The sequence below is a fragment of the Eptatretus burgeri genome, chromosome 3, assembly GCF_056783735.1.
Source record: "Eptatretus burgeri isolate ZD-2024b chromosome 3, Ebu_testis_v1, whole genome shotgun sequence".
In the NCBI taxonomy this organism is placed as follows: Eukaryota; Metazoa; Chordata; class Myxini; order Myxiniformes; family Myxinidae; genus Eptatretus; species Eptatretus burgeri.
This window is the reverse complement of record NC_140963.1, coordinates 41,894,263-41,906,762: the sequence shown is the minus strand read 5'-3', so window position 1 is coordinate 41,906,762 and position 12,500 is coordinate 41,894,263. Positions and strand designations below refer to the sequence as shown.

The following is a 12,500-nucleotide window of genomic DNA, read 5'->3' as shown; positions in this document are numbered from 1 at the left end:
CCCTCTCTCTCTCTCTAGAACGGCCACCCTCTCTCTCTCTAGAATGGCCACCCTCTCTCTCTCTCTAGAACGGCCAACCTCTCTCTCTCTCTCTAGAACGGCCACCCTCTCTCTCTCTCTCTAGAACGACCACCATCTCATCAATTTACTCTTGCTGGGCTCAATTATCATGAATCTCCAGTCTTTTCTCTTCCACCACAGTCTCTGGGATACCTCAACAGCAGACTTTGGCAACGATTCTATCAACAACACCTGTTGATGTGACCTCAGGTTTGCAAACAAGAACACACATGCTGATGAATTAGGCATTTCTCCAGGATCGACACCTATCCTAAGGTAATGCTCAGCCATTATTGTACCATTGTACATGTTGTTGGTGATTTTCAACTTTCCATTGAATATATTCTTGTCAATACTTGTGTTCAATTTCCAGTGTAAAATAATGCCACGGTGCCAAATTAGTAATCCAGCTCCAATGGCACGTACATACCCAGGTCCACTGTGCAGATCAGGTAAGAAAGCTATTTTATACCTTTTTGTTTTTTTTCAACATTTTCAAACATCAATGAACTCACGTCTTGACACTTGAATACCATCTGCCTCTGGTCATACATTTTCCAACATTTGTCGGACAGCTTGTACATAAACCACCTGAAGGCCAGAAATTATAATACAAGGACCAATCGATAGGCAATCAATAACCTTAATCCTGGTTCTGTGATCAGTATCCTGAATGTCCACACCAGAGGGCTCTCTGGCTGATGGAATAGCAGGCATTTTCAAATAAAAAGTGTTCAGCATACTGTACTAAACGACTGAAGAGGTAAAACCTCCATGCTTTGCAAACAGGAAAATGATGTGCTAAAACTAGCCATTCTGTCTTTTAATTGCAATGTATTTGGGGTTTCAAACGCATAAACCTTTCGTGATCAATCGGTATTTTTGTATTTCACACGATTATAATGGACTGACATGATTGGAAACTCACATTTGAATTATCTCGTTTTGGTTTCATTCACAACACATTCGTTTTTGAATCCACACTATAATTCCTGTGATTTGCAGGCACATAATTAGTGTAATCAGTTGGACCGTTCTTTGGAGAGCCGCTTAAACTGCTTGCCCTGTCTGCTAGCTCACATTCATGGACATTCACAATCCCACAACCCCTTTTATTTTTTGTACCCTGCCCCACCGACAAGACGGGGGAAATTAAAATGAGCTCTGACCAACGACTGACCGATCCTCCATCCATGTACTTTTGTGTACGCAATATTTCAAAAGCCGTTGAACATTTAGTTTTCATGTTGCAGATATCTATACCCCATGGCATTATCTCAGCATGATTAGGTCACAGTAGTGATTGACTGAATTGTTTCCATGGCAACCATTTCGCTAACTTGGCTTGTCCATGCGATATTGTTTAAACAACGTTGAACATTTAGCTTTCATGTAACACAGATCTATTCCTCATACTACCCAAAAGGCAGGGAAGCTAGAGTATCAGCTCGTTGTTTACATTAATCTGAGGCTCATTGTGATATGTCACCAAATTTTAATGTAAAACGTATATTTATGCTCCGCTTCTGTCTTGCCTCATGCATATTTATGCTCCGCTCATGTGTTGCGTCATCTTCACTGGGAGGGGGTGAGGGTGGCTCTCCCCTGTTTGGTGGAACGGTGGTTGTATGTGCAGAAAGCATGGTTTTTGCCGTTGCTCTTGGAGTGTTTTATAATAAATAAAAATGATTTAAACCTCCTTGTGTTGGTAAGCTGCTTGGAGCATTCTTTCTTCAAAGAGTCGGGACACATCAGCCGTTCCAGGAGACTCATAGTGGAGCTTGTACATTAATCACATGGAGGATGAAAACATCAGTATGCTTTGATATGAATTGATAGCACATCAGTAGACGATAGACAAATAAATGCATTTGATATATGGGATTTAAACTTAGGTTGCTTACAGCATGAGCCAGTGGTTCTGATGGGAAAGCTAAAGGAACATCCCATGAATATGGTAGGCCACTGTGTGTTGTTTCCCTGACCAAATTACAAATCCCTGCCTTAGTTACACCTACAGTTAATCTGGATACCTTCTGAAACATCATGATGTCTAAATGTCAATTTGGTATTTCCAAATCAAAAGGTACACTGGATTGAAAAAAAACCTCGCACAAAATGACACAATACTTACCCTTTCATTACATGGCAACGCAAATTGCCTTTTGGCAATGACGAAGTACTTCAATGATATTTATTTATTTATTTATTTATTTATGGACAGCTCAATTGTCTTCACCTTTGAATAAGAAGCCATAACAAAACAAATCTTACTTCTATTTTCTGTTCGGTTCTGAATTCATCCATACTGATGGGTAAGATATTAAAAAAAGGGTTTCTCTCATTCCTCTAGCTGCCGCAGCAAAAGTATAATTTCCACCATTGCAGCTTAGTCAAGCCAGCTGTCCAATACTTGCATACAATTCCATCAGCTCCAGCAATTTGACGATGATCTCATCAGTTCTGTGTATAGGGAAATGTAAACAACAAAACAAACTTATTGGAGCAATGTCAGCTTGCATATAAAGTTTCCCCTTACTGATGAGGTTAGCAACGCCTGAACGCACTCAAATAAGATCAAGGCAACAGGTTTGCTGGCGTCAGTAACCGCAACACAAACGTAGGCACATCTCAAAATGCATATTATAAACATGCATATTTGGGGCATTAACCATCTGGGAGAATTATGCAAATGAGCATTTAATCTTTTGCATTTTATAGCTGTAAATTGCATCACCTGCTTTCGCTGTTTTTGCTCAAATCAGTTTTGGGTCAACATTGGAGGACATAAATAAGAGGACGTGATGACAACGACGTTACATTTTTCATCTTGATGTTGTTGTCATCGTTCTCAAATAATTGCGGTTAACAGAATGAATTGTGATCACATTGTTTTTTTTTTATTCCTGTCTTTTAAAAGTAGCCAGTAGCAAAAAAAAATGCTGATTGATCAGCTATAAGCATGTTGAAAGTACTAGTGTAATTGGAAATGAACAGGATAGAACATTATAAATATATGTGAAAAAAATTACAGACCCAGACCAGGAATCAAACCCAGGTTCGGCTGGAAAACCATAACAGGACTCTGCCATCTGAACTATCTGGGTGACTCGTGGGCTGAACAACACCATTCCTCCATGTATAGAGGTGCTACTCTCTTTCCCCCACTGCTTCCAGGGTACTCTGCCAACTAGTTCCCATCATGTACAGCCTTTTTTGCTGCTGGTTGCATCATTGGTTAGGGTCATGGCTATGCCACTGATCCAGTGTCCCTATTACTGGTACACATTGGTGCTCATTTCACCAACCTCAGAAGAATGACAGGCTGAGTCAACCCCCTGGTGTTAATTCAGTGTGAACGGGTCACAATCTCAGGACCCCAGGATCCCAAGCCACCATCTGAACCACGAAGCCAACACCAAGCTTGTGCCAACTCGTTGAAATGGGGTAAAGCTCCTGGGATCTGTGGCATCCATGCTGAACTTCTCAAGGCTGGTGGAAATGCTGCACTCGTGTCATTGCATGAAGTTCTGTGCTCTACCTGGAACACAGGCATCAACACAACTGTCTGGAAGAGGGGCCTTGTTGTCCCTCTCTGGAAAGGGAAGGGTGATTGCCAAGACTGCAACAACTTCCAAGGGGTGACGCTGCTCTCATTGCCGGGGCAAGGTCTTTACTCGGATATTTATTGATAGGGTTTGCCACAATCTGCTTGAGCACCAGCGTCCAGAGCAGTCAGGCTTTATACCAAAGAGGTCAACGATTGACCGTATCCTTGCTCTTCAGGTCCTCACCGAATGCAGACCAGAGTTTCGGCAGGGGCTGCTTGCAGCCTATGTTGATCTCTGTAAAGCATTCGATTCAGTGAATCGGGATGCCCTCTGGAGGATTATTGGTCTTCGTGGGGTGCCACCAAAACTGATCGATCTGATGTCTGAACTACACTCTGGTACTGAGAGTGCTGTGAGATGTGTTGATACCGTCTCCAACTGATTTCCAGTTGGAACTCGAGTTAGTCAGGGGTGTATTCTGGCCTCCACACTTTTCAGCACTTGTATGGACTGGATTCTGGGAGAATGTCGGAGAGATGAAGCTGCGGTGCATCACTTGGGAATGTCAAGATCTCTGACCTTAATTTCACAGATGATACAGTCATCTTTGTGGAGTCTCTAGATATCCTTTTGGGGCCCTCAGGGTGCTGAATGATGAGTCGGAGCCGCTGAGATTACAGGTTTCCTGGGTCAAAACTAAGATCCAGGCTTTCAATGACATATTGGATGCTGCTATCCTGTCTGTACCTGTTTGTGACGAGGATGTTGATATCACGTTGAGATTCACTTACCTTGGCAGTGACATTCATGTCTCTGCTGTCTGTGAGCCAGAGGTCAATAGATGTCTGGGTCAGGCCTGGGGAGTCATGATTCACTGGATCATGGGATGTGGCGTTGCCAGTACCTGTGCGGGAGGACGAAAGTCCGAGTCTTCAGGTCCTTGGTGCTTCCAGTCTTGCTCTCCAGATGTGAGACTTGAACTCTGACCAGGGATCTGAGGTGGAGACTTAATTCCTTTGGTACCAGGTCTCTTCTGAGAATCCTTGGCTATCGCTGGTCAGACTTTGTGTCCAATGAGCAGTTGCTGAGAGAGACTCAAATGAAATTTGTTACCTGCATAGTCCACGAGCAATCCTCTTTGTCATGTCTATAAAACTCTGTAAACTACAGTAATTCAAGAAAATCACAGTTAGGATGTATCTCCAATCAAAAAGGGACTCCTCAAGGTCCACCTCACTGGCCTAAGGTATTGGTGGCTCTATGCCTTCACTAAAATTATTGTCTTCAACCACTCAGTGCTCTCGTATCTGAGCCACTTTACTATCTGTGCGATCTCATCCTCAGTCAAGTTGACAGCTTCCTGGATTTGGCTTTGCTCTTAGCCACCTTTCATTTGTTGCATGGAATCCAATTTCTCAGCAACATTGCAGGCTTTACGTTTTCCTCTGGAGCTCCCCATTTGTAGAGACATTTCCACAAATATCATGGCATCACAAGTGTTATTTGACTGTTCGTATAACAGCAAACTTTTTCATTGTTTAACTAATAACTAAAACGTTCACACTCATCCTGTCATGTAATCTTTGGTATTTTGTTTGGATTGTTTGCCTTGTGTAAACTTTATATTTTTTGGGGTGAGGGAGGGGGAGGTCGTGGGGGTATATGAACGATACAAGTGCAAGCAACATATCTGAATCTGTGTCACAGCAAGGCCAGACTATAAAAGGAAGCTTAAGGCCAGTTCATGGTACAGCGTTTGCCTCCCAGCCTACCCAGCTGGAATGGCTAATGAAGCTATCTGAGATGGCAACAAAGCTTTTTACATCAGGTATAGAAATGACCTTTCTCAGAACAGACGTCAGACGTAAAGTATTCCATTTTCGCTGTGTGCAGTGGCCTGAAAAAGTATTCACCCTCCGCCAAATTTTCACATTTTGATGCCACCTGAGCTTATTTTATAATGCTTTCAAATCAAATATAAAATGTCGTCTTCACAAACTACTCCAAGGTAATAAAGCGAACAAAATGTCGATTAAATGTGAATACGTTCGATTCAGAGAGAAAATCAGATGATTCTCAGTATTCTCAGGTTCAATAAGTATTCATAGCCATTGCCTAATTAATCCTAAATTACTTCAGGAAAAAATTATTTGTTTGATGGTTACAAAATATGTGTTACAGGTTTCACCTGTAAGTAATCAGTGGTTTAACTTAAAAGTTAAGCTCACCCACATATCTAAGGCATTTTCCGGTGCAACTCACATGGTCAACCAACAAGGTAAATATGAAGACCAAGGAGCTTTCCAAAGAAGTCAGACATAAAGTGGTGGAGAAGCACTGTTCAGGAGAGGGTTATAGGAAGATTTCAAAGTCACTCATTATCCCTTTGAGTACGGTGACATCCATCATTAAGGAGTGGAAGATGTATCACACCACCCAGACTCTACCCAGAACAGGTCGCCCATTCAAAGTCAGCATCCTGGCCAGCAGGAAATGTCACTGTAAATCCAACAATGATGTCGAAAGATCTGCAAGGCTCTATGTCTGAGATGGGGGTCAGTGTTCACGAATCAACAATTTCCCATTCCCTTCACAAAGCTGGCCGCTATGGACAGGTGGCAAGAAAAAAGCCATTACGGAAAAGACAAATTTAAAAGCTCGTGTGGAGTTTGTGAAAAAGCATCTTCATAATACTGCAGGGATGTGGAGAAAGGCTTTGTGATCAGTTGAGACAAAATTGAACTTTTTTGTGCAAAGCGTTATGTCTGACACAAGCCAAACACTGCACATCACCCAGTCAACACTATCCTCACTGTAGAGCATGGTGGTGGCAGCATCATGTTATGGGACTGCATTTCATCAGCAGGGACTGGGAAGCTTGTTAGCATAGAAGTTACAATGGATGGTACAGGAGAAACCTTGATGAAAACCTGCTTGAGTCAGCCATAAATCTGAAACTGAGTAGGAGATTCACATTTCAGCAGGACAATGATCCGAAACACAAAGCTAAACCCACACTGGAGTGGCTGAATAAGAATAAAATAAATGATCTTGAGTGGCCCAGTCAAAGTCCTGACCTGAACTCAAATGAACATTTATGGTGAGACTTGAAGATTGCATTCCATTGATGATCCCCATCAAACTTGGCAGAACGAGAGCAATTTTCACGTGAACAATGGACAAAGATTTCACCTTCTCATTCTGCAAAGCTGTTAGAGATCGATCCAAAAAGACTCGTAGCAATCACAGCTGAAAAAGTTGATTTCACCAAATCCTGACCGAAGGGGTTGAATACTTTTACAACCTATGAATTTTGATTTGTGCATGTTATTTTGCAGGTATTCCTGACGATTAACCTCCTTCAACTACCAACAGTGCTTAGTTTGATCTCTTTAGTTATGAATAAAAAAGTTAATTTGGAAAAATTGTTTCTACATAATTTGTAGATTCATCTAAATGTGGCATTTTTGGGAGGGATGAATACTTTTGCAGACCACTGTATTGGCAATCCCTGTAGTGTTATGAGATTCATCGTGCTTTTATTTACTTTTTGTTTTTTGGGAGGAAGACAAAGTGGAAGCTTGTGGAATATTTCAATATATATATATATATATACATATATATATATATATATATATATATATATATATATATATATATATATATATATATATATATATATATATATATATATATATATATATAGCCTGGTGTGTTGGCGCAGTGGTTAGGGCAGCGGCTTGGGATCCAAAAGGTCCTGAGTTCAAGCCCCGTTGGGCCACTGAATTAATACACCAGGGGGTTGACTCAGCCTGTCATCCTTCCAAGGTCGGCGAAATGAGTACCAGTGGACTGGGCCTGTGTATACCCCGGTTAAAATAGGTGTACCATATCCCTGTGTCGTAAGAGGCGACCAGGGTTGTGTCAGGAAGGGCATCCGGCGTAAAACATGTGCCAAATCACTATGCGGATCATACGGATGATCCGCTGTGGCGACCCCTAACGGGAGCAGCCGAAAGAAGAAGAAGATATATATATATATATATATATATATATATATATATATATATATATATATATATATATATATATATATATATATATATATATATATATATATATATATATATATATATATATATATATATATGGACCAGGCAAAAATGGAGCAAGAAGAACAGTTCTTGGAAAGGGGGAAATGCACCAAGTGAAGAGTAGAAGGACAGAGCAAGAAACTCAAACACAGCAGGAAGAAGAAAAAGGGAAAACCGGAGATGAAACAGAAATGGAACAAAAAATAAAAAGAGGATGAGGGAGAGTGGAGAAACCATAATAATCTGAAATGAAGGGGTGTTCCTTATAGGGTTATTGAGGGTCGAAGAGATCATGAGTGTGGGTGGCTGTATCAGAATGGCAGCCTGTCCAGGATTGCAACCCCAAGCCAAGAAACTACTTTGGCAGAACCTTCCCTCTGTATAGAGCTTGGTGCATGGCATTGATGATGAGGAGGAAGGAAGTTGGTTCCTCAGGTGAGAGAAAAAAGGAACAAAATAATGAGGAGGTGAGCAGTGAACCTGGATCTTGGGAGTTTCCCCAAGAAGTGAGTTACTGGCAGACCACATGAGAAAAACTATGGGAGGGGGAAATCAGAACAAGGAAAGGGCAGAAGGTGATACCCCAGAAAGGAGGTCAAAGAAGACTTAGAGGTCATCAACTTGTCTGTAATGTGAGATTAACAGGCCCAGACACAGCTTTGTCATGGGAGATTCCAATGATTTTTGAAGACTTTGTTTTCCACACGATCAAGATGTTCAAGGTTTGAGGCATTGGCACCAGCCAAAAACGGAACACTCACGACTCAATCAAGCTGCAGATGAAGTGCCAAGTTGATAAAAAATTCAGATTTGTCAATGAAAGATTCCAATGATCCCAAAAGTGAGAAGTGAATCCTGTACACCACTCCACAAGGTATTTGTATTGACTGTAGTACTGTCGGACCCCGCTATTCATGAATTCCATATTTGTGGACCCAGCTTATTCACAGGTCATAAAGTGTGACCTGCTTCTACATTCACATATTCACGGGTTTTTATTTTGTTTATTAATTTTTTTACACTTCAGGACTGGTCTCCTATATCCACCTGGAAAATTGGAAATCGGCCAACAACACAGCATGACATGAAAAAGGTACAAAATCAGATCCCCTTAACTACAGCCCAATTAGCTTACTGTACTTCCAATCATTGAGCCTGGTGTTGGCGCAGTGGTTAGGGCAGCGGCTTGGGATCCAAAAGGTCCTGAGTTCAAGCCCCGTTGGGCCACTGAATTAATACACCAGGGGGTTGACTCAGCCTGTCATCCTTCCCAGGTCAGCGAAATGAGTACCAGTATACTGGGCCGGTGTATACCCTGGTTAAAATAGGTGTACCATATCCCTGTGTCGTAAGAGGCGACCAGGGTTGCGTCAGGAAGGGCATCCGGCGTAAAACATGTGCCAAATCTCAATGCGGATCATACGGATGATCCGCTGTGGCGACCCCTAACGGGAGCAGCCGAAAGAAGAAGAAGACTTCCAATCATGAGCAAGGTCATGGAATACATCACTGCAGTTGACATAAAATCATCCCTTTTCTCCAACAACCTCTTCTCAGATTATCAATTTGGATTCAGACCTGGTCACTCTACCTTGGACATGCTGCTTCAACTCTCTCAACAATGGTGGAGGCCCTCAATATCAGAAATGAGATCAGGGCCATCTCTCGAGCTTTTGATACAGTCTGGGATCCTGCCTTGCTCTCCAAACTGTCTGCCTATGGAATCCAAGGCCAACTCCACTCTTGGATGTACTGACTTCCTCCACTCTCGCAGCCAACGTGTGGCTCTCAATGGAACCCTTTCATCTCCTTTCCCCGTCAAGGGTGGAATACCCCAAGGTAATGTTCCAAGCCCCGTATTATGCCTAATCTTCATCAATGATCTCACTGAATCTCTGGAAAATCTTCTATCTCTTTGCTGATGAATACACTCTCTGTCATGACATCTCTCATCCTTCTGTCAGACAGGCAGCAGCCTCTTCCCTCTCCTCAGACATTGACAAAATCACAAACTGGTCAAACACAATTTTGCTCATTTATCAATATTATCCACCTTTTGCATTCTCCCTGACACCTCATTGGTACCTGCATCCTTGTTTGCCCATTACCGTCTAATTTCTCCCTCCGCCCTGCTGTTGGTGTTTCCCCTTTCTCCTGCTGCTCCCTTTGTTATGTTGTGTCCTTTGTTCTGTCATCACTCTTCTTCGAGCCTAGACCATGTTAAAAAGAAGAAAAAAAACAACAACAAAAGATATCAATGTCCCCACATTTGCAGCATTTTTTTAGGAATGTTTCCCAAGCGTGAAATGTGTGGTCCGACAGTACTTACAGAATAGCATAATACAGTTCCAGGGTTAATAGCAAGAATGTATTTAACCAACAACTCATGGGAATATTTTGTGCTGGTGGATGGATTTCTTCACACTCATCACTCTTGAAAGATACATGATCAACCCAAGGATTTACGAGCTCCTCTGCCCAAGGAAAGCACACTCAAGCTTTGTGTGATGGTGTGTATCATCAAAAAAAAAACAATCTTAAACATCAAACAAGTCCAAACAGATGAGACGGCTCAAATCATGCCTCCACTGATAGGCACGGTGCTTTGAGATACACTTTTGTGTATTAGAACGTGATTGAATTGGTGCTTTTTTAACTTGCCCATATTGTATAAAATATGCAGTTTATTAATTATGTGTGGAGAAAATCTTTCACCGCTCCATTTGACCACAACAATCGTTCTCGGAGCATCGCTTTCAACTTACATTCACTCGAAAGAGTCATCTGTTTTGTTTCTTTGCTGCTCTTGCACTTCATCCTCTTAATACAAGAGAAAAATTTAATAGGAAACATTATTGATCAATGGTTTTAATAGCCTTCTACTTATCACTACAACTTGACATTTCGCAACATTTGTTGCTGTTTTGTTTTTTTTGCATGCTGACAACTTGCTGGCCTCAACCTTTACAGCTAATTGACCGAGTCATGCGCAGCAAGACTCAATATTGCTCGCTATCGGCGTTATTTACACATGACATTTTATTTGTTGTATTAAAGTGTTTAGCTGTTAGCCAATTACAATAGTTAAAAGTCTCGTAAAAGTTGGTGAGGAGGTACATTGTGCTTGCAATTTGATCCGTCATCTCAGCTCGCTCGACTCCTTGTATTTTGTGTTAGTTGAAATCATTGTCGAGAGGAAGGAAATGGATCTTGTTCGGGTTTGTAATTGTCCACTACTCATTCGCAACATGAAAACGTTTATTATGCAGCTCATTTTATCGAACATTGTGTCTAAGCCTCCTTTTTTTTCAGAATGTGACGAATCTGATGACACGAGTGGTTCCACGTTGACTTGCACTTTTTATTCACAATCGTGAAAAAGTAGACTCAGTTATTTGCTGACAGTTAGCACTATAATATTGTTAAGTGGCAGTGGGGGGGGGGGGGATTCATAGCTAGATGGTGGTTAGTGTAATATGATCCGTGTGTTTTGAATAGCTTTGATTTCCAAGTAACAGGGACCTATCAGAGTAAGTCGTTTTTTTACACGTGATGCTGAGGAGCAGGGCCGGATTTACTTGCTTGTGGGCCCAAGGCCAAACCTTATCAGTGCCCCCCCCACCCCCCCCAAAAAAAATTATACATATATATATATATATATATATATATATATATATATATATATATATATATATATATATATATATATATATATACATCATAATATTGTAATGTAAAAAAAAGAATTACAACATAATGCAACACATCAATAATTTTTAATCAAATCAGTTCCATATCAAGTACATCAAAGTAAATGAAGTTCCATACATCTTACACATAGGAATAATGGAAAAATACAATGAAACTGAAGCATAATAAATTTTGCAAGCACAACTATGTGAAGTTCAAAATGACATTTTCCTGCTTTTTTCTATGGCAAATTTGTCAATGATACTGTTTGTGTCAAGGGATTGTAGGAGGTCAGATAATAAATCAGGTAAGCATAAAGTAATAATAAATTAGTTCAAGTCTCGTATAAGAGATACCAATATCACAAAATAAGAACACAAAACACACGTAATATAACAATGAAGTCCACTAAATACAACACATAATGTATATAATCTACAGATCGAGAGATAGATGGTTGGAAACGGGCATTTAAAAATGCACTGTTATATTTTTCGTAACCTTATTTTATTTCATTCATTTTACTATGGGGCCTACGAGCCTACTCCTTGGCCGATCAGAGAACCCACAAGTCCCCCGTGGGCCCCCCAGTTATTGGTGGGCCCTAGGTCAATGGCCTATGTTGCCTATTGGAAAATCTGGCCCTGCTGAGGAGTCAGCATCTGTAATTTATAGACATGATAGTCAGGGTAATATTTTATATGCATAACACTTCTTGTTTACTTGACAGGTGAGAACTTCTCATCACAAAAAGGCACACGAAGCAGGAAGCAGGGAAAGACATTTATTTTTTATTGGGGCTGCCTTGTGGGTGGGACGGTCAGGAGGGTAGCTCCAGCAGGAAGGGTCAGATAAGGAGGAGAGAAGGACTGGAGGATGAAGGAGCGTTTTGAGAGAGGACAGAGGGCAGAGCAACAATAAGGGCATTGAAAGGAGAGAAAGGGCATGTAGGAGCACTTGATGGTGAAGAAGAGGTACCAACAGAGAGGGTCACAATGAAAAATGGCTTTTCCAATAAAGACAGAAAGGGTCACGAGCAAGAGGTGCTCATCATCGCTGATGCTCCCCATGGCTGGCTTGTCTCATCTTTGGCTTACTTCATCAC

The 12,500-nt window shown here is 41.3% G+C and overlaps 1 long non-coding RNA gene across 1 annotated transcript in view; it reads left to right on the top strand.

Annotated features, from left to right (window-relative positions):
* Positions 1-86: 86 nt before the first annotated feature.
* The window catches only part of LOC147029768 (uncharacterized), a 20,512-nt gene continuing 8,098 nt past the window's right edge, over positions 87-12,500 (top strand). The window contains exons 1-2 of the long non-coding RNA XR_015055744.1: positions 87-336; positions 434-512. This is a non-coding gene — a long non-coding RNA (uncharacterized LOC147029768). The remainder of the gene's footprint in view (positions 337-433; positions 513-12,500) is intronic.